The sequence below is a fragment of the Tenrec ecaudatus genome, chromosome 14 (assembly GCF_050624435.1).
Source record: "Tenrec ecaudatus isolate mTenEca1 chromosome 14, mTenEca1.hap1, whole genome shotgun sequence".
Classification (NCBI taxonomy): domain Eukaryota; kingdom Metazoa; phylum Chordata; class Mammalia; order Afrosoricida; family Tenrecidae; genus Tenrec; species Tenrec ecaudatus.
In genome coordinates, this window is record NC_134543.1 from 96440337 (window position 1) to 96466726 (window position 26390).

The following is a 26390-nucleotide window of genomic DNA, read 5'->3' on the forward strand; positions in this document are numbered from 1 at the left end:
AGTGGAGGGAAAAGTACACCACGGTTAAAACTTATATGCTATCAACTTCTTTCCTTAATAATTATGCACTGCAATTTATTTAGCACCAATCCTGAGAGTCAAGTGCCTGACAAACGGGCATGTCACAGTCACTGTCTCCTTAACGTTCATAGTAATTCACTAAGATGACTGATATTATTCTCATTGCACACTGAGGAATTGGAGATAATCCATAGCCCAGGATTAAAGTTCAAGCCTTTCTGAACCCTTTGCTTTCGCTTTTAGCGCAATAATGGTGATTAAGTGTGAGCACGTCGCCTGCTCCATGCTACAGGCTAAGACATTCACAGCTTAGTAAGACACCACCTTTCCCAGAAAAAAATAATGGAGAAAGTACACACACACACACACACACACACGCAGCTAACTATTATACAGCATGACATGGACTGATTGCACACAATAAAATGTCATATAAACTTTTCTTTGGATAAGAGGAATGATATTCTATATTCAATATTGCGTTTTAACATGGTAAGGAATAGGAATTCCAAAGCACTTAATTGTGATTATGCAGAACCTGGACATAAACCAAGAGGCTGGATATAAACAAGGGGCTGACAGAGTTCAAATCCAAAAATGTATGTGTCTGGCTTGTATCCTCTCATCATACTTGATCAAGATACATGGTGAAGAATAACCCAAGAAGCTGGATTATGTGAAGAAGAACATGACATCAAGATCAAAGAAAGGCTCATTCACAGACTGCAGTGTGCAGATGACACAACTTTACTTGCTGAACTCAAAGAGGACTTGAAACACTTACTGATAAAGACCAAAGGCTATAGCCGTCAATAGGAATTACATCCCAACAGAAAACAAAAATCTGGACTAGTACCACTATGATACATGGAGAAAATATTGAAGCTGTCAACAAATTCCGTTTCCTGGGATCCACAATAAATGCCCACAGAAACAACCATCCAGAAATCACACAATGTATTCCATGGGGCAGCTCGGCTACAAAAGACCTCCTTAAAGTGTTGAAGGTAAAAGAGGTCACTTTGAAGACTAAGGGGTTCCAGACCCAAGCCAGTATGACCGAGCTGGACAGTGAAGAGGGAAAATTAGAGGGAAACTATGAAGTTGGAGGAGACGATTGACTATATCATGGACTGCCAGAATAATGAGCGCATCTGTCTTGGAAGACATGAATACTGCCAGAACATGCCTTAGAAGAGAGAACAAGACTTTGTCACTCATACTTTGGACACATTACAGGGGATATCAGTTCACGGGAGGACATCACGTGTGGTAGAGCAGAGCATCAGTGAACAGAGAGAGTGTCAACAGGATGAAGTGACACCATGGCCTTAAGAGTGGGCTGGAACATGGCGATGATTGGGAGAACGGCACAGCGATTCCTTCTGTCATCCATCGAATCAATACAGGCCATAGATGACACCTCACAACAAAACTGAAAAATATTGCATTGGCATCAACATCCCTATAAGGTAGCTTGATGGCTAATCTTATTAATCAGTGTGTACTAAAAAAAAATAGCGTTGCTATCAAGTCAATTCTGAATCATAGCACTCTGTAGAATTGAAGAGAATTGCCCCTGTGAGTTTCCGAGGCTGCAAATCTTTATGGGAACAAGACTCCATGAGTATTATGTATGTGCTTTAGATATATTAATTTAATTCTCAAAGTAACTTCACTAGAGGCATCAATATTAGTTACATTTTAAAGATGAAGCAACTGAAGCACATATATGTTTGAAAAATAGAAATATCCAACCCTACAATTGGGTGAAAATGAGGATATGTAATTCCTTAAGGATGGGAAAAGTGATCTTAAATACCAATAACTAACTTAAAAAAAATAAATACCACCTATAAATCTTTATGAAAGTGGAGATACATTCTGCAATGGAAAATCAAACCTGTGTAGACACAAGACAGTACATTTACACTGAACACCCCAACCACAGGCATCTGACTGCAAATCAGGTTAACTCCCCAGAGCCAGGTTTTCTGAGAAAACAGCTCCTACTTCTCAGAGTTGTTTTGACATTAAAAATATGAATGTTCTCAAAATAAGGAGGAGTTTAGAGGCCCCAGTAAATGTTAAAATAATCTGCACCAAAACAGAAAGCTAAATATGCATTAATGGACTTCCATTTCAATGATAGCTTTACCATATTTATATTTAAACTGTTAACTTCTTTCCTAATCGCTTTCTTGAATTTTCCAGAAAGACTGCACAGAAGATCCTGGGGAAGGTGGGCAGGGCTCCTCTCCGCGCGTGTAGACTGGGGGTCTATGGGTACTGCGTGCATGTAAACTGGGGGTCTATGGGTGCTGAGCGGGTACTCAGATCTCCCTAAGTGCTCACTCACACACACATTGAGCCAAGCCGAGCTTGCCAAGAGTGCATGGGGCAGCTGCTGCTGTCTCCAGCACTGCCTTGGGGATCTCAAGCATGTGTTTTCTTCCAAAGGCAGAGTTTTGCCTTTGGATTATGTCTTTCTTATTTTAAGTTGAAAGGACAAATGTTTAACTCCAAATTTCTAGGAAACAATTAACATCTAACCCAGCAAATCTTCACACAGTAAGCAGCGTCCAATCTCAAATACACGTTGTCATTTCCAAAAGTCCGAAGGTGTGAATGTCCAGGGAGATGTCTCAAAGAAGGTTCATCAAACAGTTCGTGGACAGTTTGACTTAAAAGATATTGGAAAATTTTCCCAAACTTTTTAAAGCCCCTCATATTTCTCTCAATTTCATTAGGTATTCTTTCATTATATTTTTAATCATTTTATTGGGGGCTCATACAGCTCTGATCACAATCCATCCATCCATCCATCCATTGTGTTAAGTACATTTTCCCATTTGTTACCATCATCATTTTCAAACCATTTTCTTTCTACTTGAGTATTTAAATGTTTTCAAATACATTCTACATAGTGGTTCTTATAGGAGGCCTAGTGTGGCTGTCATGACAAGTTGTCTTGGTAAGCACAAGGTCAGCAGTTAGAAACCGTTGGCTGCACTGTGGGAGAAAGATGGAGCCTTCTCCTCCCTCAGACAGTCACAGAAACTCCCAAGGGGCAGTTCTGCCCTGTTCTGTAAGGTCCCTCTAAGTGGACATCACCTTGATGACAGCGAGCTCGGTTCTGGTGAATTAAGTAACAGTTCTCTATTTCTTTTATCATATTGATTCCTAGGTAAATAATATTTTAAATGTCTATTTCCTATTTCATCTTCCAGTTGCTTGTTGCAGCTATATAAATATCAATAATTGTACTCTGACCATGTTAAAGGGATTTCCTAATTTTAATTGATAAAATTTAAAAATCTGCATCAAATGGCCAACAAACATGAAGATCATTTACCACTACAGGGATGCAGATCAAAGCAAAATGGGATATCACCTTACCTAGCATTAATAGCAAAATTCAAAAAAAATAAGAATCCAACAATTGAGCCTTCATGCATGGCTGTTGGAGCTGTAAAATGGTGCAACTCTTGTGGAAAATGGTATGGCACTTCCTTAAAAGTTAACAATGAAAAATGACATACGGAATGGCTGTGAGTTGGGTTTAGGTTGGGAAGGAGATGTAATAGCCAAGCCATGAATACATATATGCAGGATTGTGTTCCTTGAAGCACTCCTTATAACAGCAAAAATATGGAAACAGCGTAAAGCACATCAATGGAAGAATGAATTAAACCATGGCAAATGTGCACAACAGACTAGTATACAGCTGTAAAGAATAGCAACACATCTATGGAGTACTTCGTAATAAGGATGAACCTGGAGGGCATTATGCTGAATGGAATAAATCAATCACCCGAGCAACAATTTTGCATGAGGCCACTATTTTAAAAAAGAAAAATCAAGAAAAAAATTTTACACTAAATATTATTGGATGGTTGCCAGGAATGGGAGAGGAAGAGATGGTAAATGACTCACTAGAGATTCAACACATATTAACTTTGGGTGAAGAGGAAGAAAAGGTATAAGACGGAGGTGAGCAGGAGAAAAAATGATGAAGGCGGGGAAAGACACTTGAAGGTGTGCAGGAGTGAACGGCAGTAGAGATAAATATTGTTACATACACAATCCCGCAATAATGGTGCTCTAAGGGTCGATGCATGATTGATATGCAAGCTGAACAGTTGTGGGAGGGTAGGTGAACATACAGCAGAAGATATTTTTACATGTGTATTCACCTATGCTGTAAATATACAGGAGATTGCTAAACGATCATGGAAAAATAAAATTAAAAGACAATGGAATTTCCCCATGAACTTTTGGCAGGCCCCTTCTCCCTCTACGAATGCAGTACCTAGGGGACAACGTTAAGAAGATTTCTTAATCACTATGAGGGGATGAGTGAGTGCTCCTGGAGACTCAGGACCACCGTCTCTGGGCACACCCGTTCAACTGACAGAACACGGTGCACAGAGACAACGTTCTGCCACCATACTCTGATGAGCAGTGACTGGGTCTGCAGCCATCCAAGGGTCAACTATTGATCTTACTCTGTCCAGAGCAAAGAAAAGTGAAAACAATTTTAGATGTGGAAACAATTTGTTCAATAGACTAATGAGCCACGCAATGTTATCCTCAACACCCTGCGACCAGAAGATCATATTAGAAAGCCCTGGATAGAATAGGAGTGGGGCGATGTGGAAGAAGCTAAAAGTCATAACAGACATAGAGATTAGAGGCACCCTCAAGACTGTGGCCCCTCAGCACCTTCACGTCCCGAATGGAGCACACCTCTGTGGCTCAATTTTCAGCCAAATTATGTATATCATTTATACTCATGTATAAGCCGAGTTTTTCAGCACAAAAAAAATGTGCTGAAAAACTGGGGTTCGGCTTATACACAGGAGAGGGTACCCCAGTGAGGTGTAACATCTTGCTGTCTGCCCCCCCCCCAGGTAATGGGATGAGCGCCCGTCATCTAGCAGGTGATTGCCATTTCTCTGCTGTTCATTCAAAGCCCCGCGGACACTGCAGGGCTTTGAATGTTTGTTTACTCACATCTGGTCAAGCCTGACTAACACAAGGAGGAAATCTCATGAAGCCTGACACAGAGTTAATAGCAAAGTGGGGTTGAGATGCATGGGAAGACATTCCAGAATACATGGTGCGACGTGCCTTCCAGAAATGTAGTATTAGTAATGCTATGGATGGCAGTGAAGACTGCGCCTTGTATGAAAATGACAGCAGCGATGGTGATGACGGCGATCTCAGTGAGGACAGCGTCTATGATGACCTCACACCAGCTGAAGCTCTGCATCGGGATACGGATGATGATGAGGAATCCAGTTTTGAAGGATTTTAAGTCTTTACATTTTAGCTTGGTTGCTGATTGAGCTCAGGGAATAGTACTCTTAAGGTATCATTCTTGATACCTTATTGTTTTTGTTGAACCTATTTTCCACTTAACTGTGGTGGTTTACAAATGTTAAATGACTTGTCCTTTTATTTATGTTTTTAATTTAAAATAAATATTTAAATACATACCCCACTGATGTCTCCATTTTTAGTAATTTTATTTTCATTTGTTTTGATTATTGAAACTCACCAATAGCTTCTGCATTTTCCACCCTAGGTTTATACTCGAGTCAATCAGTTTTTCTGGTTTCCCAGGTAATAATTAGATATCTCAGCTTATATTCGGGTCGGCTTATGTTTGAGTATATGCGGAAGATCTCTAAAGGATACAATAACACTAAGGAGGTATGAACTCTTCAGAATATTCAATAATTTGGGATCAAACAGGCAGTATCTATGTGAGGGCAAAGTTCACACAGGCTAGTAAAGAAGTAGGAGGGAGAATGAGAAATACAAAGAGAAAGTAGGAAAACTGATGTTATATTGTGGGGATTGCAATCAATGGCATGAAACAAAATGTGTACAGGTTTTAGAAAGAAAAATTGATTTTCTCTGCAATCTGTCGCTGAATTTACATTTTAAAAGTTTTTAAAAAGGAAATAGAGTGAATTATTGAATGGAAACCTCTACTGTTTACGGAAAGCGTCACTAAAACACAACAATATGTTGAAAACCTTTTCTACCGATGCTCACGCTTTTGTTTCTTCCTTGCCGTATAGCGCTGACAACTTTTACTACAGTGTTGAACTTAAACAGTGGTAATGAACATCAGTTTCATTTCCAGTCGTAGGGAAGTTACCTATTTTTTTTAATATGCACTTTAAAACATGTCAACTGAAGATCTGCATGCATAATTCAGTAACATTTATTAAATTCTTAATGATGTGCAATCATTCTTGCTATCGTTCCCAAATTATTCTAGCAACATTAATATAAGCACAATTTCCTCTAAACAAAAACTTCACAGTCCCCTTCCCTCCCACCATTGCTAACCACTAATAAATTTTGGTTTCTGTATGTAGCAGTTCAAACTCACCAACCACTTCCCAGGAGAAAGATACAGAGAGCTCATCTTGTAAGGATTTACAGCCTCTGAAGCGCTATATTGGGTCTCTATGAGTCAGAATTGACTCACCAGAAGTAGAGTTTACATATTTACTTATTTTACATCAGTGATATCCTAAAGTTCCTGTCCTGCCGCTATTGACATAGTTCACTCAGCATGTTTTAAATGTTCACCCATGCTGTGGCATGCATCAGAACTCCATTTTCCATTTTTGGCTGAGCAATATTTCAACATCTGTATATACATTTGGGTTATACATTCTTTAGGTGATAACTTTGTCCACAATGGTGTCTCCCAAATAAGTTGTAAATACACTATACACAGTTTGAAAAAAAGGCTTTGGCTTTTCTGTTTTTATGGATTTGGTTGTTTTTTGTTTTGTTCAGAGGGTTATTCCATTTTGCTGATGGTTTGTCTCTTTTGTAGTGCTTTAATTGGTGAAGTACTTCAATTTTCAAGTGTTAGACTAACTTGTCTTTCTCAAATAAACTCAACTTATCCATGACTTAAAATCATTTCATATGTCACTGGATTTTATTTATAACATTTTATTTAACATTTTACATGTATGATCATGAAAAAACCTGATAAATTATTTTATAGCATCTGCCACGTTTTCATATCAATGTTTGAAAGACATATGAAAAAGATTGAGAAGTATTATGTCTTCTCAATATTTTGAAATGTTGTGATGTAGTCCATTCCATTTTAGCCAGAAACAGATGTTTCTCCCTATTTCTTTCCCCCTTCACACCTTATTTTTCAAAGGAGAATTCAAAAATGGGAAAGATGACCTGGAACAACCTCAAAAACTCAACTTATGATCAGTAATATGTCCCATAGCTTTTCATTGGAAACCCTTTATCCCACATATGTCTGGACATGCATTGTTAATATTAATGTGCAAACAGTTTTAAAATATAACTCCAAATCTCATCGCAACTTTCTCATATAACATTATCACACGTGTTACCTCCTCTGACCAGAGATACAGATCTCGGCCCTTGATTATGTGAGCTACACAGACAGCATTCATCCTGCTCTCTGTCTACAAGACCTGGAAATGCCCACCACGTAACATAGCAGACGTAACTCAATACAGACTAATTATATACTTACTCTGTCTACAGTTAATTTATACATAAAGTCAAAGGACTCCTTTAATTATAACTACAGGCTAATATTAAAATTCAAATGCATTGATTTCTTTTTGACCTTCCTTATTCAAGGCTCAAATTCCACATGCCACTGTCATTGTTAGGTGCCATTCAGTAGGTTTCAATCCACAGAGATTCTGTGCCTAACAGAACAAAGCACTGCATGGTCCTGTGTCATCCTTACAATTGTTCCTATGCCTGGCCCCATGGATGCAAGCACTGTGTCAATTCCTCTTCCTCGCTGCCCTTCTATTTTACGAGACATGATGTCTTACTCTGGGGACTGGTCTCGCTAACAATATGTCCACCATACGTAAGATGAAGTCTTGCCTCCAAGGAGCACTCTGGTTGTATTTCTTTCAAGACAGATTTGTTGGTCCTTTCGGAAGTCTGTGGTCCTTTCAATGTTCTTTACTAGCACTACAATTCGAATTGTCGATTCTTCGTGCTTGGGAAAGTAGGAAGACTGCGAAAAAGAGGAAGGTCCTCAGTGAGATGGAAAATGGGCTAAAACGTAACCATGGTGAAGGATGTCAGAGGACTGGACAATGTTTCATTCTATTGTAAACAGGGTCACTATACATCAGAATGAACTACAGCACCTAACAACAATTTCAGAATTATTGTAAAACTATCCCAGCTATTGTTGTCATTGCTAGTTTGCTTCATACGCATTCTTTACTGGCTCTCTTCTATTGAAATAAAGTGAGATTGAGCCATCAAGTCAGTGAGAATTCATAGTAATCCTATGTACAACTGAACGAAACACTGCCAGATCCAGCACCCTTCCCACAGTCGTTCTTAAGCGTAACCAAATTGTAATGGCCACTGTGTAAATCCATTTGGTCAGTCTTCTTTCTCCCTGCATTCTGCTTTACCAAGCACAATACCCTCTTCCAGGGACTGGTCTCTCCTGACAACATGGGCAAAGTATGCGAGATGAAGTCTCCTCCCCCGTGCTTTTAAGGAGTGTTCTAGCTGTACTTCTCCAGACACAGATTTCGTTTGTTCTTTGGATAGTCTATGTTGCTTTCAATATTATTCCCTACCATTCAAACGCATCAGTTCTTCTTCTGTCTCATTATTCAGTGTTCACTTTCACATACATATGAGGCCTTTGAAAATACCATGGCTTGGACCAGGAAACCTTGATTTCCAACAGTTTAAAGAGGTTTTGTGCTGCAGCATTAACCAATGCAATGAACCATTTGATCTCTTGACTTCTATTTCCATGAGCATTGGGTTTGTGGATCCAAGCAAGATTAAATCTTTGACAACTTCAATCTTTTATCTGTTTATCATATTACCTATTGGTCCAGTTGTTAGAATTTTTGTTTTCTTTACATTAAGTAGCCATCCATACTTAAGGCAGTAGTCTTCTATCTTTATCAGTAAATCAGCAAGTATTTCAAGTTCTCACTTTCAGCAAGTGTGTGTCATCTGCCTGTCATTGTTTGTTTGTTAAGAAGCCTTCCTCCAATCCTGATGCAACCTTCTTCTTTATATAATCCATACTCTCTGGTTATGCGCACACCATAAAAATTGAATCATTGTGGTGAGAAGATACAACCTTGATGCACACCTTTCTTGGTTTGAAACCACACAGTATCCCCTTCCTCTGTTCACACACTGCCTTTTGATCCATGCACTGGTTCTGCATGAGCAGAGGGAAGTGTTCGGGAATGCCCAGTCTTCTCAGGGCTATCGATAGTTTGTTATTTTGCCGCACACTCAAATGTCATTGCATAATCAATAAAACACAAGCAAACATGTTTTCTGGTCTTCTCTACTTTCAGCCACTCTGACCTCAGCAATGCTGTCCTTTGTTCCATGACCTCTTCTGAATCAGACCTAAATTTCTGACAGCTACATGTCAATGTATCGCTGTAATCATTGTTGGATGATCTTCAGCAAATCTTACTTGTGGGTGATGTCAATGATATTGTTCTATAATGTGAGAATTTCTTTGGAATGGATAGAAATATAGAGCTCTTCTAGTCAGTTGGCCAGGTAGCTGTCATCCAAATTTCTTGGCACAAAAGTGAGTGTTCCCAGTATTTCCTGAAATTTTTGAAACTTTTGATTAGTATTAAACCAATTCCTGTATCCTTGTGTTTGGCTAATGCTTTCAATGTTGCTTGAAGTTCTTCCTTCGGTAGCTTTGGTTCTTGATCATATGCTACATCCTGAAATGGTTGAATTTTGACTAGGTCTTTTTGGTACAGTGACTGTGTATTCTTTCCATGTTGTGATGAGCCATGCATCATTCACTATGTTGCCCATATCATCTTCCAATATTACAACTCAAGGCTTGATTTTTTTCCCTTTAATCTTTCAGTTTAAGATATCCTGAGAATGTCCTTCTGTTCTGGTTTCCTAACTATTGATCTTTGCATATTTCATTATACTATTTTACTTTTCCTTGTTTAGCTGGCTTTGAAATGTTCAGATCTTTGACATCATCATTTCTTCTATGTCCTTAGCTACATTATGATTGAAGAGCAAGTGTCCGAATTTCTTTTGTCATTTGCTTTGGTCATTTCTTTCTTGACTAGTTGATGATCTTTTTCGTTCTTCATGTATGATGTTCTTGATATCATCCCACAGCTCACCAGGCCTTCTATCACCCAATGGGTCAGATATATCAATGAGAGATGCTCAAAATCCAGGTTGGATAGACTCAAGGTCACACTTTAGGTATCCTGGACTTGTTTTCATTTTCTTCAGCTTCACCTGAATTTACATCTGTACAGGTGATGGTCTGTTCCACAGTTGACCCATTGACTGGTTGTAGCTGCTCGTATTGAGCTTCTCTTCCCACAAAAGTAGTCAATTTTATTTCCGCACATTCCATCTGGAGAAGTGCATGTGGTATAGTCACCTTTGTGTTGCGTAAAAAGGTATTTGCAATGAAGAAGTCATTAGCCTTGCAAAATTCTACCATGTGATCTCCAATTGTTTTCTATCACCAAGGCCAAATTTCCACTTACGCTTCCCTCCTCTTTGTTTCCAACATTTGCATTCCAATTGTCAATAATTATCAATGCATCTTGATTATATATTTGATCAACTTCATCCTGAAGATGCGGGTAAAATTCTTGGTTTTGCATCACTGACTTTAGTGGTTGGTGCATAAATTAAAACAAATGTTGTATTAACCGGATTTCCCTGTAAGTGGATAGACACTGTCCTATCACAGACAGCATCATACTTTGAGATAGACCTTGCAATGTCCTCTTTGATGCGTAATGCAGGCATTTCTCTAGAATTTGTCCGCGCGATTTTCTGATTCAACATGGCCAATGCAGGTATGTTTCAGCTCACTAGCATCTAGTATGTCGGTCTTTAAGAGTGTGATGCATTTTACACAACTTCCAATTTTCCCAGATTCATATTTTGGGCATTCTGGGTTTTAATTACTAATTGTTGTTTGTAGTTTTCTGTCTGTTGCCCATCAGCAAATAAAGGTCCTGACAGCTCTACTCCATCCATCTTCTAATTAAGATCAACTCTATTTGAGAAGACAGCTTTTCCTCAGCCATGTTTTAAGTGGCTTCCCACCTCAGGGACTCGTCTTCTGACCCCTCTCTGACACTGTTCTGTTGCTACTCATGAAGCCCTCAGAATCTGACCATGTTCTGACATTATCCAGAAGGTTTTTTGTGGTGAATTCCTTTGAAGTGGACAGCCTATTACTTCTTTGTAGTCTAAACTTAATCTACAAGTTCTGCTAAAACCATTCCCTTTGAGTGACTCTGCTGGTATGTGAAATACCATTGACATAGCATCCATGTCCACAGCAACGCACAAGCCTCCACAGCACAACAAAGTGGCAGATATGGAGTAGAAAGTGGACTTTAGAGTATAGTTATTCATATTTTATTCATATTTTTGTTACAGGGTGCCTTGCATCATATCTGACACAGCGACCTCCTATACAACGGAACAAAACACTGCCCGTCCTGTGCCCTCCTCACAATTGTTCTTATGTGTGAGCCCATTGTTGCAGCCACTGTGTCAGTCCATCTTGCTGATGGCCTTCCTCTTTTTCTCTTTCCTAATTACATTAAATTTTATTTTCCCGCAAACTTTTTAAAGTCCTCTCATACCTAATCATGCTTTACCAAGCATGACGTTCTTTTTCAAGGTCTGTTGTCTCCTGACAACATGTCCAAAGTAGATGAGACGAAGTCTCGCCATCCTTTACTCTACGGCACATTCTGGCTGTTCTTGTTCCATGATAGATTTGTGTGGTTTGGAGCTTCCCAGGGTATTTTTAATATTCTTCACCAGCTTTATATTTCAACTACATTGATTCTCCTTCAGTCTTTCTTATTCACTGTCCAACTTTCACTCACACATAAGGTGACTAAAAAGCCTGCCTTGGTTCAAATGCACCAGAGCCCTCTAAGTCACATCCTTGCTTGACAACATTTTAAAGAGCTCCAGTGTAGCAGATTTACCTAGTGCAAAGCCTTGTGTGATCCCTTCACTACCGCCTCCGAGGGCATTAACTGTGGGTCCGTGCACGAAGAAATCTTTGACAACTTCGATCTTTTCTCCATTTCTCATTCCGTTACCTATTTATTCAGCTGTGATGATTTCTGTTTTCTTTATCAACTTTTTTTCCTATTGTGAATAAAGATGCAATCGGCATGGGTGTATGCTTACCAGGGGGCTTTAAAAAGTCCATGAGGAAATCCCATTGTCTTTTCGTTACATTTAATTTCATTTTCCCGCAAACTTTGTAAAGCCCTCTCGTATCTATCCTTGTCATGACCCTTATTTCTCTAGGCTAGAGCATGGGACTACTGAGTTGTGTGGTTTTTCCATTTCCAGCTTTGTAAGGAGGTCTCCCACCATTTCCCACGGTGGTTTTCCCACTTTATAGTTCCATCAACAACGTACGGGGTGCCAGTGTCTGCACTCCCTTTCCAGTAATAATGGCTTTCGTTTTGTTTTTTAACTGTGCTCGTATTGCTGGGAGTGAGATGATATCTCCTTGTTTTGATGTGCGTCTCTCTAATGCAGGAGCATTTGTTTGTTCATGTGTGTGTTGGCTGCCTGGATGTCTTCTTTGGTGAAGCGTCTGTTCATGTCCTCTGCCCATTTTTTAATTGGATTGCTTGTTGTTCTGTTGTTGAGGTGTTGAAGGTTTCTATGCATTTTATAGTTTAGTTTCTTGTCATATATTTCATTGCCAATTTTTTTTCACAATTTGTAGGTTTTATTTTTTTAATGCTTAGGAAAAATCTTTTGGTGTGCATTGGTGTTTAATTTTTAGATATTCCCATTTGTCTCATGTATCGTCTGCAACTTGAACCTTTTATTATGACTGATAATCTACTTATACCATAAAGTAAGCCCCATAAGTTTGCTTTTTTAAATATCTTCATAGTTTTAGGTTTTATGTTCAAGTCTTTCATACGTATCCATAAAGTGTTTGTATATGTGAATGACAGATCCTGTTTCCATTTTCTGGAAATGTTTTTTGCCAACACCATTTATTAAAGAGACTGTCTCTTTGCCGCTTAATGGATTTTTACCCATTGTGGAAGATCATCTGTCTTTAGGTGGATGCATTTTCTTTGGATTCTTGATGTCTGTTCTTATACCGGCTTTGATGTTTTGTCTACTGTGACTTCATACTAGGTTTTCAGATCAGAAAATCTGAGACCTCTTACATTTTTACTACTTTAGTAATGAGTGGCTTATCCTTTCCATACCAATTATTCATGTGTTTTTCTATCTCTTTGAAAAATTATGATTGCAGTGTATCTATAGATCATTTTAATAGTACTGAAATTTTCATAATGTTGTTTTCCTATCTATGATCATGACACTTCCATTGATGTAGGTCTCTTGGTTATTAAAGTAGCTTTTTTAAAAAAGGGTTTTCTTTATCTAGCTATTTTGTGCCTCTGGTTACATTTATTCCTAAGTAGTTCAGCTTGTGGGAGGCTATTTAAAACGGCACTGTTTCTGTGATTTCCACTTCAGAGTTCTCTTTATAATAGTAGAGGAACCTGATTTCTGTAGGTTGATCTTGTGTCCTGCCACTTGCCGAATTCTTCTCTTAGTTCCAGTAGCTTTTTTTCTGAGTGCATGGACTATTCTATGCATAGAATCCTATCCTCTCATCTGCAAATAGAGAGGCTTACTTCTTCCTGCTAGAAAAGCCCTCCAGTGATGCTACAGTCAAAACGCTTGACCCAAGATGTCTGCAGCCACTTCCTAAATGACCATCGCATCCTTTGCTCTATCCATACATTCCATTTAATTAAAATTTCTATTATATTCCCTCTCATGTTTCCAAATACTGTGTGAGATTCTAGGAATAGAGTGATAAATAAAACATAGATAGTTCTTGGCTCCCCAGCTGCCGCCGCATCCCACCATCTCTGCCTCTGCATTTTCAGGCATAGCTCTGAGAAGGATCCCACAATGAGGTTTTCCTATGTGGCTCTTTCTGAAACCTGCTCTTTTGCCTTCAGTTCCAGTGTCCCTGTGTGGGGCAAGTCATGAAGCACCCACTGCTAACCAATAGGTTGGAGGTTCAAACCCACCCAGAAATACCTTGGAAGAAAAGCCTGGTTGCTTCTTCCCGGAAACTCAAGCATCAAAAACCCAGTGAGGCACATTTACTCTGACACACACGGTGTGCTCGGGAGTTGAAACAATGCAATGGCAACTGGTGGTTTCCCAGTGTCTCGAGCCCAACAAGAACCTCCACCTCTGACCCTGGGAGCATCAGTCAGTTACCTCGAGGTACCCAGACTCGAGAAGGGAAAAAACAATCCATCCATCCATCCATCCATCCATCCATCCATCCATCCATCAGTTAAGTAATTATTTAATGACCATCTACTACATACTAAAAACCATGCTTGAAACTAGGGATGTAGGGAAGGCCATGAAAGACACAGCTCCTGTCTTTATAAGGCTCTTGCTCTATCCTGGGAGATCGTTTCAAGCACACAGGCAGAGAGTTAAGCAATTCATTAAAACAGTCATAAATGCATGCTATAAAGGGAAATATAGAGTCCTCAGAAAGCGCATAACAGGTGGACATCACCTAGTCTGGGGGTGATGTTGGCACAGTGATGCTGAAGCTGACTGATAAAGCATGAGCACTCCTTACTGACTCAAAAGGGGTATGATGGAAATGTTAAGAGGTGAGAGCACTCTAGGCAGGTTGGGCTTCCAATGTGAATTAAGTAACTGTAGGTGAAATTAGCATGATCCTTAGGTGTCGTGGGGAGGGACTACTAAAACCCACTGTAGGGAACCAGGGAGCATGGCAGGAGTTCAGGCTGGCTGTGACTTCAGTGTCTCACTCCTTACCACTGAGTCGATGTCGACCCATAGCAGCCCTATAAGAGAGGGCAGAACTACCCCTGTGGCTCCATGAGGCTGTAACTCTTTATGGGAATAGAAAGCTTCCTCTTTCCCTGCAGATCAGCTGGCGGTTTTGAACTGTTGACCTTGACCATAGCAGCCCATTGCATAACCACTATGCCACTAAGGTACTAAAATTGAAGGTTAAATAAAGGCACTCGTAGGGAACAAAATGGCTCTGACCCCAAAAAGGGTGGGTTATAGAAATCCCTTTGACGCATTACTATGTGGAGGGCATCACATGGCGTCGATAACTGGAAAAAGGAAGCATAGGCATTTCGGGCACAGAGTTACCTAAGCAAAACAACAGACAGGAGGAGATGCCAAGGGCATTTGGGGCCAGGAAGTAGTTCAGATTTGATAAAGCATGGAGAAGATGAGAAGGGAAGATAGGGGTTGGCTTTTAAAAAGTTAAATAGAAGTTTTGCTTCAAAGTCCTTAGCCAGGATGGTTGGTTCTGGAACAGTGGGTATGTATGTCCTACTTCATGTCTCTTTGGCTCCCCTCTGTCTACTTGCACCACCGATCACGACAAATGCCCTTCTAGCATTGGTAGCAAGTGATGTCACAGCGGAGATGGGCTTGGCTGGCTTCTCTAAGGGCTCAGATGACATGGCCACCTTGAACAGCCGCTCCAAGAGAAGGGTTTGAAAAAAGAACTCAAAGGAGCCTCTGCGTTCACACGATGACAAGTTGGCATGCCTGGGGTCAGTATCGCACCAGAGTCCTGTACTGACCAAGCACACTGCCTCCCAGCCTTGAGGGGATGCAGGCAGTTACAGAGGTGGGCTCACAAACAAGCGGCAGGCAGACACATTCCCAGCACTATCAGTCAGCCCTCGCTTTGACAAGGGAATTCTGAAAATATTTCCTTTGGTCATTATCTGTGCTTACCACAGGCTCCAGAAAGTATTCTTCATAGGCCGATTTCTGTAAACATGCTAGACATAAATCAACTTGCTCGTTTGGATGGAGGGGTCAAGTGTGATATTGTTAGCCCCTTTTCCCCAATAACAGTGAAGGCTGTTCCCCCAGAAGAGCGCTGCTGGAAGTCAGCCCCCTGGAATGCAAGCATTTCTCACACAACACTCACATCTGTGGAAGAAGCCCAGCCTCAGAGGCTTCAGAGTCCTGTCCTCAGAAGCCTGGGGAAGGATCCCAGGTCTTATTCTAGCTGGGAACACCAGAACGGGAAGATACTCCCCACAGAAGGAGGTCAAGTCCAAAAGTGTAAAGGAAATGTAGCTGGGGTATGTTGCGACACTAGTCAGAGCTGACGTCAGGGAGCAGGCCCACAGAATCAGGAGGGTCTCTGTTTCTGACGTCATAAGTTGTGGGACTGGAAAGAACTGTGAACAATATCTGGACTCAGCAACTTTATTTCACAGATGAGGAAGTAGAGGTCTAGAAAGGAGAAGGAACCTGTTTGTGGGAGGAGGTCAGATGCTCACAGGCATCCTCCCAGAGGGCCATCAGTTACCAGACTGCAGTTGGCCCCACTCCCTGCTGTTAAGGACAATGAACACCTGCAGTCATCTATTTGGTTCCAGTAGGTGGGGTTTACACCCTACTGATAATGGTTCCTAAGGAGGTCCAGAGAACAGGTCAAAGTTAAGCCGCCATCCTAAATCTAGGATCTGCCCATCTTGTCACATGTATAACCCCAATCCCACCTCTTTCTATTGCGTGTATGTCCCTAGACCACCCCCTCTCATTACTGTATTACCTATAGCACAGCCCCTTCCTGTGACGTATGTCCTCACCTGTAATTAGGGGCTTGCATGTCCCCAGAGAATATAAAAAGCCTGGGCTAGCATTAAAATCTCTCTCTCTCCCTCCAAGTGGACCACCAAGCGGGGCTGAGGTGAACATGCTACCATGAATCGTGTCTGACTCCATTTATTTCAATACTTCTATCTCTCATGCTCTCTGTAACTTTACTATGATCTTTTCTTATTATCACTGTACAATTGTGCCTACCGGACCCGTAATGATGTGTTAGGGGCTGGCTTCCCCTGACACCTGTTGACAGAAGCAGATGTAACTCAAGACTGATGCCTCTTGTTCAAACTTCTACTTAGAAGTTTCTACTTCTACTCAGTGGGGTCTTCACCCTTTTTAAAGTCCTAAGGATTTCATGTTACCTTCTAAACAAAGCAAACAAAACCCACATAGTAGCATGTCTGGGGTTCGCTTTATAAAACTAAAGTGGAGCGATTATATTAGAGACATCTAGTTTCAGGCTCAAGACCAAGAACGATTTAGATCCTTGTAAATGAACTGAGCGATCTTGAGGACAAAACAAAACAGAGTGAGTGGCTCTCTTGCATTTTCTGGACACTGGGCTCTTTCTTTGACTGGAGTAAAATTTTACCTAGAAACTGGTTGGACAGTTCGGGGCTGTTGAATGAATGTAGTGATGTCAAGGACTAGACATTCCCTCCTTCTCTCTACTCCTAGACCCATATTCCTTCCCTCATCCTCCCTGTAGAGTTTTAGCACAATTTTTGTTATATATATTATATTTATATACATATATTTATTATATATATGTAAGCTGAGCCAAAGAGCATACAATGAGTACTTAATTTTTTGTTTTGTGGACTCTTCCGAGAGCAAACAAAACAAAACACGCATGTCAAGGGCAGTGCATGGTGACCTTCTATAGGCTTTCAGAGACTGGAAGTCTTTACAAGAAAGACCGCCTTAGTTTCTCCCCAGGAGCGTTAGGAGGTTTGCACTGACGGTGTCGAGGTGAACAGCCCAACACGAGCTCACAGCACGACCGAGGTGGTTTCCCCTCCCTGATAGTTTGCTCTACCCCCTCCCCTGTTCAGCTATTTTGAGAATCACATGTTAAATCTTTTCACACATTGATACAATAAAATGAAATGCCTCTTATTTCAATTTTCCACTTGCCTATTGAGGTAGTTTATTGTGCCAACCTGGCTGATAAACACATGTGGGGTTAATTGAAGGGCGGAGGGATAAATGGCTCGGTGAGCCTCGCCTTTCTAGTTCTCAGGTCTCTTGATTTCTGATGGTCGGACCAGGGTGCAGCTGCCTTAGCAGTTCCCTGCTTCATTTGGCAAGGCTCACTTCCTGCAAGACATCCCTGAAGAGAAGCTGCATGGACCTACCACGATGCAGCCCTGGGTGCTGGAGCAGCCATGTGGAGACCATGGTCAGTGCTGAGATGCTTACACACTCACTGATTCGGCTTTCCTCCTGCAGTCGGCATCATTGCCTGTGTTTTGTGAGATGGAGGAGGACTTTGTGGATTGGAGTCAGACATAGGGGATAATGTTGGACTTGTGGGCTTGGGCAGCACTGGGTTGGGATGTTTTCTTGATGTGCAATTAACCTTTTATATTAAACTCTCTATTATACTTGAGTTTCTGTGGATTTGTTTCTCTAAAGTACTCAGACTATCACACCTATCACCTGGTTGGATAAACTATCCATTCTATTTCTCCCCTAGAAGCATCCTTTGGACAGCTTTTTAGATGATATTCCATAGTGATTTAAATTCCTTGCCAATAATAAAAGTAAGGCCTGTAAAACTCTCTTGAGCCTTGCATAAGAAGCCAGGTTTGCCGAAAACCAATGCTGCTTGAATTCTTGATATGTCTTTTTCAGGCTTATAGAAAAATCCGTGTTGGAGAAAAGCAAGGGCTCTCTGCTGTTAGCTGTCATAAATTGGCCCTTGACTTGTGGCAGTACCAGGCACACAGTCAGATCGTTTTTGATTCATGGGGTTTTCACTGACTGATTCTTCCCAAAGTTGATTCCCAGGTCTTTCTTCCTCATCTCTATGAACCTGGAAACTCCACTGAAACCTGTCCAGCATCACACAATGTGCCAGCCTCCACTGACAAGGTGGTGGCTGTGCATGAGGTGTATTGTTTAGGAACTGAACTCAGGTCTCCAGCCTGGGGGAGAGGATCCTGCCACTGAAGCAAGAATGCTTACACTAAGGGTTCTCTAGAATTCAGTTGGTCCCAGACAGCGGAGCATTCCAGAGATCCTAACAGGGATCAGCAAGAGTACAGAAGAGTTCATCTCAGAAGGTTGGGCTTAAATTCCATCTCTTCCCCTTCTAATTTCTGTCATGAGCTTCCTTGTCTTCAGTCTGTGAAATGACGCTAGTAACAACATATCAAACCCCACCAAGATCAGGAAGTATCAAGTCACCTGGCAGAGAGCCAGATCACGCTAACTCGTTGATTGCCGTCATGTGGATTCCGACTCAAAGTGACCCTGGAGGACAGAGTAGAAGTTCTCCGTCAGGTGCCAAGGCTGTAATTTTTACCAACTCAGAAAGCCTCATCTTTCTGCCACAGAGTGACTGGTGGGTTCAAACTGCTGACCTTGTGGCTAGCAGTACCCTGCACTGCTTCATCAGGGCTCCTTAGTGATCCAGCTATCCAACTGGTATTGCAGGAATACTTATTGAGTTGAAAATCATAAACTCATTCTTTCTCATTCAGCTTTTCGGCAAGACAGGTCTATGACATCTTCACCTTCATATGCTGCTCTTCCGAAGAAGGATGTGAATTTTTCAGATACCTGGATCCAATTTGCCAGCCTTTTGAGATCTTGTCCTTTAAGAAACACCCAATTGAAAGCACAATCATGCTATAGGACATAAATATCAGGGTACGCGATAGCTTGCCAAAGCTTTATCTTCTGAAAATCAAGACAGTTGGGATTGTTTCTTTGACTTGAGCTTTTCTACTTGGAATCAGCTTCCTGAATCAAAGAGAAAAATAATCTTCCAATCAAATTTACCACCAATATTAACTAACCATTATGAAACCAGAATCCATGTTATAAGTTTATGTGAAATTTAACTTGCAATGCTAAGCAAGCAGCCACATTAGTTTTTTATCACCTAATTACACTTTCACCTATTTCTCCCAACATTAAGATTGTAACCTAGCCCAAATTGAAAAAGGCTGACTCTACACTTCCTGTGATTTTCAGTACCTCCATTACAGAACGAAGTCAAACCCACACCCAATTCTCTTCCACCAATGAATTCCAATCCACAGTGACCCTTTACAGGGTTTCTGAGCCTGTGGACCTGACCAGAGCAGATAGCCTCATCTTCTGCTTACAGGACTGCTGATGGATTTGAACCGCCAGTCTTAAGGTTAGCAGTCTAATCCCTAGCCTCAACACCACAAATTTTAAATGAAATGATGTTCTTCCATTCCCTAAGATTACATTTCGTGAAGTACAAAAATACTCTCACATTCTGAGCTCTAGGCCATGTCCCCTTCTATTAGACCAACAAGCTGAGACTGCGCAAACCCAGCCTCCCCTACTCTGTCTGGTCAGTGAGTTGGTCACTCTGCTTCTGCGTGGATTAAGCGGCACAGGAAATCAAACCAATCATCACCAAACAATAAGAACTTAAGTGGAACTTGAGGAAAACCTCTCTAAAATCTACTACGTTTCAATGATTAAACTAGCTATCATTTTTTAACACTGAAGGTCAAAAGTCTTCGAATTTATTCATTTGACCTAGAAAAGTAGATCATTCCTCCCGAATGTATCTCTATTGGCCCTCTCTCAACGTTGTGACTGGGAAACACATTTATTGTATGCTTTCATTAGCTTCCAGCCGTGAATTTGGATATCGCTAATTGTATATAAACCTGAACTCTATCACTTTCCATAACACAGTTGGAATGGGAAATGAAGCAAAATGCATAATCACAAGTAGCACTTTGTTTAGCAGGCAGTAAGCTCCATGGTAGTATGGAAGAAGATAGCCTTTGAATTCAAGTGCAGTTTGGCCTTTTTCTCATTCTAAGGCTTGGCCAAGCCAGTTAGCCTCTCTGTGCTTTACTTTTCTTGTCGGAGGAGAAAAAAGATAACATCTCCCCCAAAGACTAGTCTGAAATATGCAAGAGGATGCTGCCTGTGAAAGCAACTTGTGAAAGGTCTGTCCTAATATAAGCATTCTTATTGTATTGCATCTAGCATGAATTTATTCCTTAGTTGGCGTATTTGCGATAAGATAAACCGAGATGATGACTATCTGGGCATCTTTCTCTAATTCTGAGGTTCCCCAGGCATCACGGCTGCACTGCGGTGATGCTGACTGAAGCTAGCCAAATGAGGGACCCAGACTTCCTGAATTAGGTCTCAGAGCCTAACTGGAAACCAACCATAGTGCATCCTGCAGTGTGCCGCCCTTTCATCTCATATCACCTCATTACAAGCAATCTCATACCCCATTCCTCTTGCTAAGAAAGAACATCATAATTTTGTACAAGTTTATATTCTATACTAAACCTGGCATTTGGTGAATAGTCTCATTTTTGCCTTGTATTTGTACTTGGTGATCACCAGGCAATTTTTTGCTCACTTAGTTCAGTTTTCCAATTGTAACTGAACTGTCAAAAATAGCCAGTTTGTTGCCTCTGTCACTTTTTCTTTTGGCTCTCTTTGTCTCTACTCTCAGTCTCTGTCTCTCTCTCCCCAGCCGTCTGTCGTCCTGTAGCTCTTTTCTCTCTGTAGATCTCAGTCTCTGTGTCTTTATCTTTCTCCCATGCAAACACAGGCACACGCACATACAATGACCAGTCCCTCGGTGTTCTAGTTTGCCTTCTAAACCCTCCTGGTAGAGCTTTGACCTCGCATCTGCTGAACCCCAACTTACAACACGACAGTCTTCACGTTTCCCCAGACACGTTTTTGAGTGCAGCCTCGGGATTATTTTGACTGGTGGCTTATCTGCATGCAAACACTCACCGCAAATGAAATTACTCACCCCTGGAAAGAGATGCCAAACCCCTCATTTAAAAACACCAGATGAGTAATGCCCAAAGCATCTTTCTCCTCCAAACCTAGAACACTTTAATTACCTTGAAGTAAACAAAGAGCCTTGCAAAGCTAACTCAAGTTTTTTAATTCAAAGTGGAAAGGTCCATTTTGAATCCATTTCTGGACCTGACTTGGCCTGAGGACTAAAGTGAGCCCAGAAGTAAGACAAGGCTTATCCCTTCCCTTCAGGGTGCAGCAAGTGAAGTAGCCAGACTTCCTGCCTGTGGCTGCGTAGTTAGATGTGGTAAGGAAGAAAGGAAACATGCTCCAACTGAATGAGGTTTGCGCTTAGCATGACAGCCTGAAAAGCAAAAACATCTCCCTTGCCAGAGGAGACAGATTACAATAGCAGAACCACAGCATCCAAGTGCTTCTCACAGACAGTAGGGAGAAGGAGACATGGAGGTGGAAGGTCCCCAAACACGTATCCAGATTGATTCCCCAAACCACTGGTTCTGAACAACAGCTTGCACTGCACCAAGTACGTGACCAGAAAACTGAGTCACAGTTCAGTCGCTGTGACTCAAAAGCAGTAGTGCTGTGTAAGCTGATCGCGGGAGGTTAACCAGCCAGACACACAATACTGAGGACTCGCTCTCCTTTGGGGCCATCCACATTGTCTGCAAGGTGCCAATACCTTGTCGTGACAGAGGATTTCCCCAGCCCTCTTAGAAAATGGCCTGGAGACCGTACGTCGTCTCTTCCAGCTGTACTCCAACCCAAACCAAACACATCATCATCAGTGCCGACTCAGAGCGACCTCCTGTGGGTTTCAGAGACTGGAACTGTTTATGGGAGTAGAAAGCCCAGTCTGTCTCTTGTGGAGCTGCTGGTGGTTTCAAACTGCCGACCATGTGGATCGCAGCCTAACACATAACCACTACGCCACCTACTCTTCACTAAGAAGAAGAAATCTCCAACTTTACACCAGGCCAAGCCTGAGATCAGACATGCCTCCATTTCCATCCTTTTTCCTTCTGATACTAACCGTCCTTGTCCCTGGCTTCTCTGTTGGGTTCAATATTATAGCAACACAGACAACACTCACACTGATGGACGTGTACGTGGGAAGCTGGCATGTTCAGAAAGCATTAAGGATACACTTCTTTTGTCCACAATTCCTCTTTTTGGCCATGCTGGCAAACAGATCTCTCTCTGCTCCTGGATCTCTCAGCCCTTGGCTCTGCCCCGCTGGGGCAGATGTTCAAAATCTCCTTGAGCACTGAGAAACCCCCAAAGAGCACCCCGTTCTGCAAGCCAGTCTCCTGCCCCCAAACACTCCGATCTATGCTTTCTTCTCTTCCTTATTCTTTTTCAATGAGTCTTGGTAGTGTTGTGGGCTAGGTATTAGGCTGTAAGTGCAAGGTTAGTGGTTCAAACCCACTAGCCACTCTGAAGGAGAAACCAGAGGCCATTTTCTAAAAAGACTGACGGCTTGGGAAATGCTGAGGAGCAGCTCTGCTCTGTCCTAGAGGGCTGCTGTGAGTCAGGAGCAACACGATGTAGTAAATATGGCAATTCTCCCTAAGTTGGTCCATACGCGTCACATAATGCCTTTCAAAACCAAATGAAATTTTCTCATAGATGCAAAAATAAAAAGGTGAAATTTTGTTCCCTCTCCCAAACTGAGTATTGGAATCCTAACTCCAATGCCTGTAGCTACAATCTGGTTAGAAAATAGATTTGGTTTTTTTTAATTAATTAGGTTCACTAGAACATTATAAAGATGGATTCTAAATCAAATCTTGACTGAGTATTTTTTTTTTAAAAAAAACAGATTTTACACAGGGTTGTTTATACCCAGGGAATGACAGGTGCCACGGGACATCACCAAGGACTGTGGACAGGGAGAAACTGATGAAATGAATTTCTATTTTTCAAAACCGCTTCCTTGTGATGCTTCTGATGAAAAAGCCCTAGGAAACTATGATATAAGGTAAGAAAAGAAACGATAGCAGCTATGACATGTTTTAAATGAAGAATTAATAGGAAAGAAGGACTCTGTGCTCTCTTCAGACAACACATTCGTATATACACTGAGTAATCAAGATTGTGTGGTACCGGCAAAGTAAGAGACACATCGGTCCAGGACACAAAAGAGGAAGCCCTGTCATAGACCAATCTAAATGTGCCTAATGTTTGTTTTTTACAAAGGAGCATAATTAATTCGATGGAGAATGAATAGTCTTCTCAACAAACTTTGCTGGGGTAACAGGACATCTGTAGGCAAAAAATAAATAAATAAAACCTAAACCTCACGCCATATACACAAGTCATTAAAATGGACCATAGACCTAAATGTGGAGCATGTAACTATAAGACTTTAACAAGAAACAAAAAAAAATCCTTAGGCTCTAGGGCTAGGTAAAGAACTCTTAAATATGACACCCAGGAAAATGTAATTTACTGGAGAAAAATCAATAAACTGAATGCCATTAAAATTAAATGTGCACTGCAAAAGACCTGTAAAGAGGATAAGAATCTAAACTAAAGACTAGGAGAAAATGTGTGTAAACCAAATTACCAACAAAAGATTATTTTCTAAAGTACACTGACAGAGAATGCTACAGACTCAGCAGTAAAAAAAGGAAAGAAAATATTTCAGTTAGAACATGAGTAACAAGCGTGAGAGATGTTTCGTTGGATAGGAGAAATGGAAGGCAAACAAACACACAAAAATATTCCGCATCATTAGTCATTCCGAAAATGCAAATCAACTCTGAGGCTGCAAGCTATACCATTGATAGTTCAAATACCAGCAGGGTCATGTAGGGTGGGCAGGTTTCAGCAAAGCTTCCAGACTAAAATAGATTAGGAGGAAAGGTGTGGTGATATGCTTTGGGAAAATAACCAAAGAAAATTTTATGAACCACATCAGAATATTGTCTGATAGAGTCCTGGAAGGTGTGCCCCGTAGGTTGGAAAACACTACCCAGCTGTCACAATAACATGTACAAACATGCCAACAGTCGTGAGATGGCACTGAACCAGACATTTTATTCTGTAAAATAATAGCTTACCATGAGTTGGAGGCACCTGGAGGGTAACTAATAACAGATATGTAAAAAAGCCACCCTTTAAGGTATGTTGGATAAAGGGTACTGTATTTGCAACCTCCTCTGAATATATAATAACTTCACAATTTTACATGTCAGTGTTTTAAAGCACACCATTCTGAAGAGTTGAAGCTATGAGCTAGGCTCAAGCGAGTGGTTTCTCAGCTACTTTCAGCTTAGATAACTCACGGCTTTGCTATCATCTGTGAACCAAGTCATCTGTGACCTTGGCTGACTGGGATCCTAGAGGACATCTCAGTCACCTCTCTCATACTCAGCAGGCCAGTTCTGGCTTGTTCCCAGGGTGAAAACTAGAGTTCCAAAATAGCAAGGGAACAAGGTCTAATGTGCAAATACTTTACACTCTGTTCAAATTATGTTGCCTGAACATCCATTCAGCTAATCAAACCATACTTGCTATTTCCATAGCTGTGATCGAGTCATCTCCCAACTCACAGTGATCTCATGCACAACAGAGTAAATCGCTGCCCAGTCTTGCACCATCCCCGTGATCAGCTGTGGCTTGGGCTATTGTGACCTGTGGGATTTTCATTGGCTTCTTTTGAGAAGTAGATCACTGGCTCTTTCTTCCTAGCTCCTCTTCGTCTGAAGCTCCCCTGTAACCTATTCAGCATCACAGAAAAAGGAAAACCTCTCCTGACAATCGGATGGAGGTGATACACGAGGTTCATGATCTGGGGGTTGAACCCTGGTCTCTTCCATGAAAGAATTCTGTCATGGAGCCTATAACAGCTCATGGAAATCATATAGGCAGTGGCAACTGAAATGGTGGTGAAACACGCTCTAGTGGCAGTGAGGGTTGGTTTACAATGCTGTGGCTTCTTTGGTATTGTAGCACAGTGCTGTTGAAGGACTAGGCGTGGAATAGCGTCTCAGGCATCTTTCCTCCAACTGTGAAAATTAGGATCGCTTAAATATCATTTCCACCACTTGCCAGTTTGTCATACTGGTTATGCAGGCTTTGTAAATGGCATTTCCAACCTCAGCAAGTTCTTGCAAGGTGAGCAGGTTTCAGCAGAGCTTCCAGACTAAGAGCAGACTAGGAAGAAGGAGTAGACTGTCCATTTCTGAGAATTAGCCACTGAAAGCGTCACGAACAGCAGCGAACACAGTGGCTGCACCAATGGGCTCAAACAACACCTGGGAGATGGTGCCAGACAGGGCAGTGCGTCTTTCTGTTGTACATAGGGTTACGATTCGATGAGTTGGAATCCAATCAGCAGCATGCAATAGTAACAAAAATAAGTCCTGTTCAGTTTTTTCAACCTAAATACCTGGAAAGATGTGGAGCTGGCAATCAATCATCCCAGCCTGGGCTAAAGGGCATTCACCCTTGGATGAATAACTTTGGCCAGAACTCAAAATTCAACTCAGATGACATAAAACAAATGCAATCGTCATGTGCAAATTCTCATGTCTACCAGCCTCCCATCTATGAGGAGCCTTCATTGAGCATGGACT

General features: G+C 41.3%; 1 pseudogene; it reads left to right on the forward strand.

The window, feature by feature from the left end:
- Window positions 1–271: 271 nt before the first annotated feature.
- The window catches only part of LOC142426719 (U2 small nuclear ribonucleoprotein B'' pseudogene), a 35194-nt pseudogene continuing 9075 nt past the window's right edge, over window positions 272–26390 (forward strand).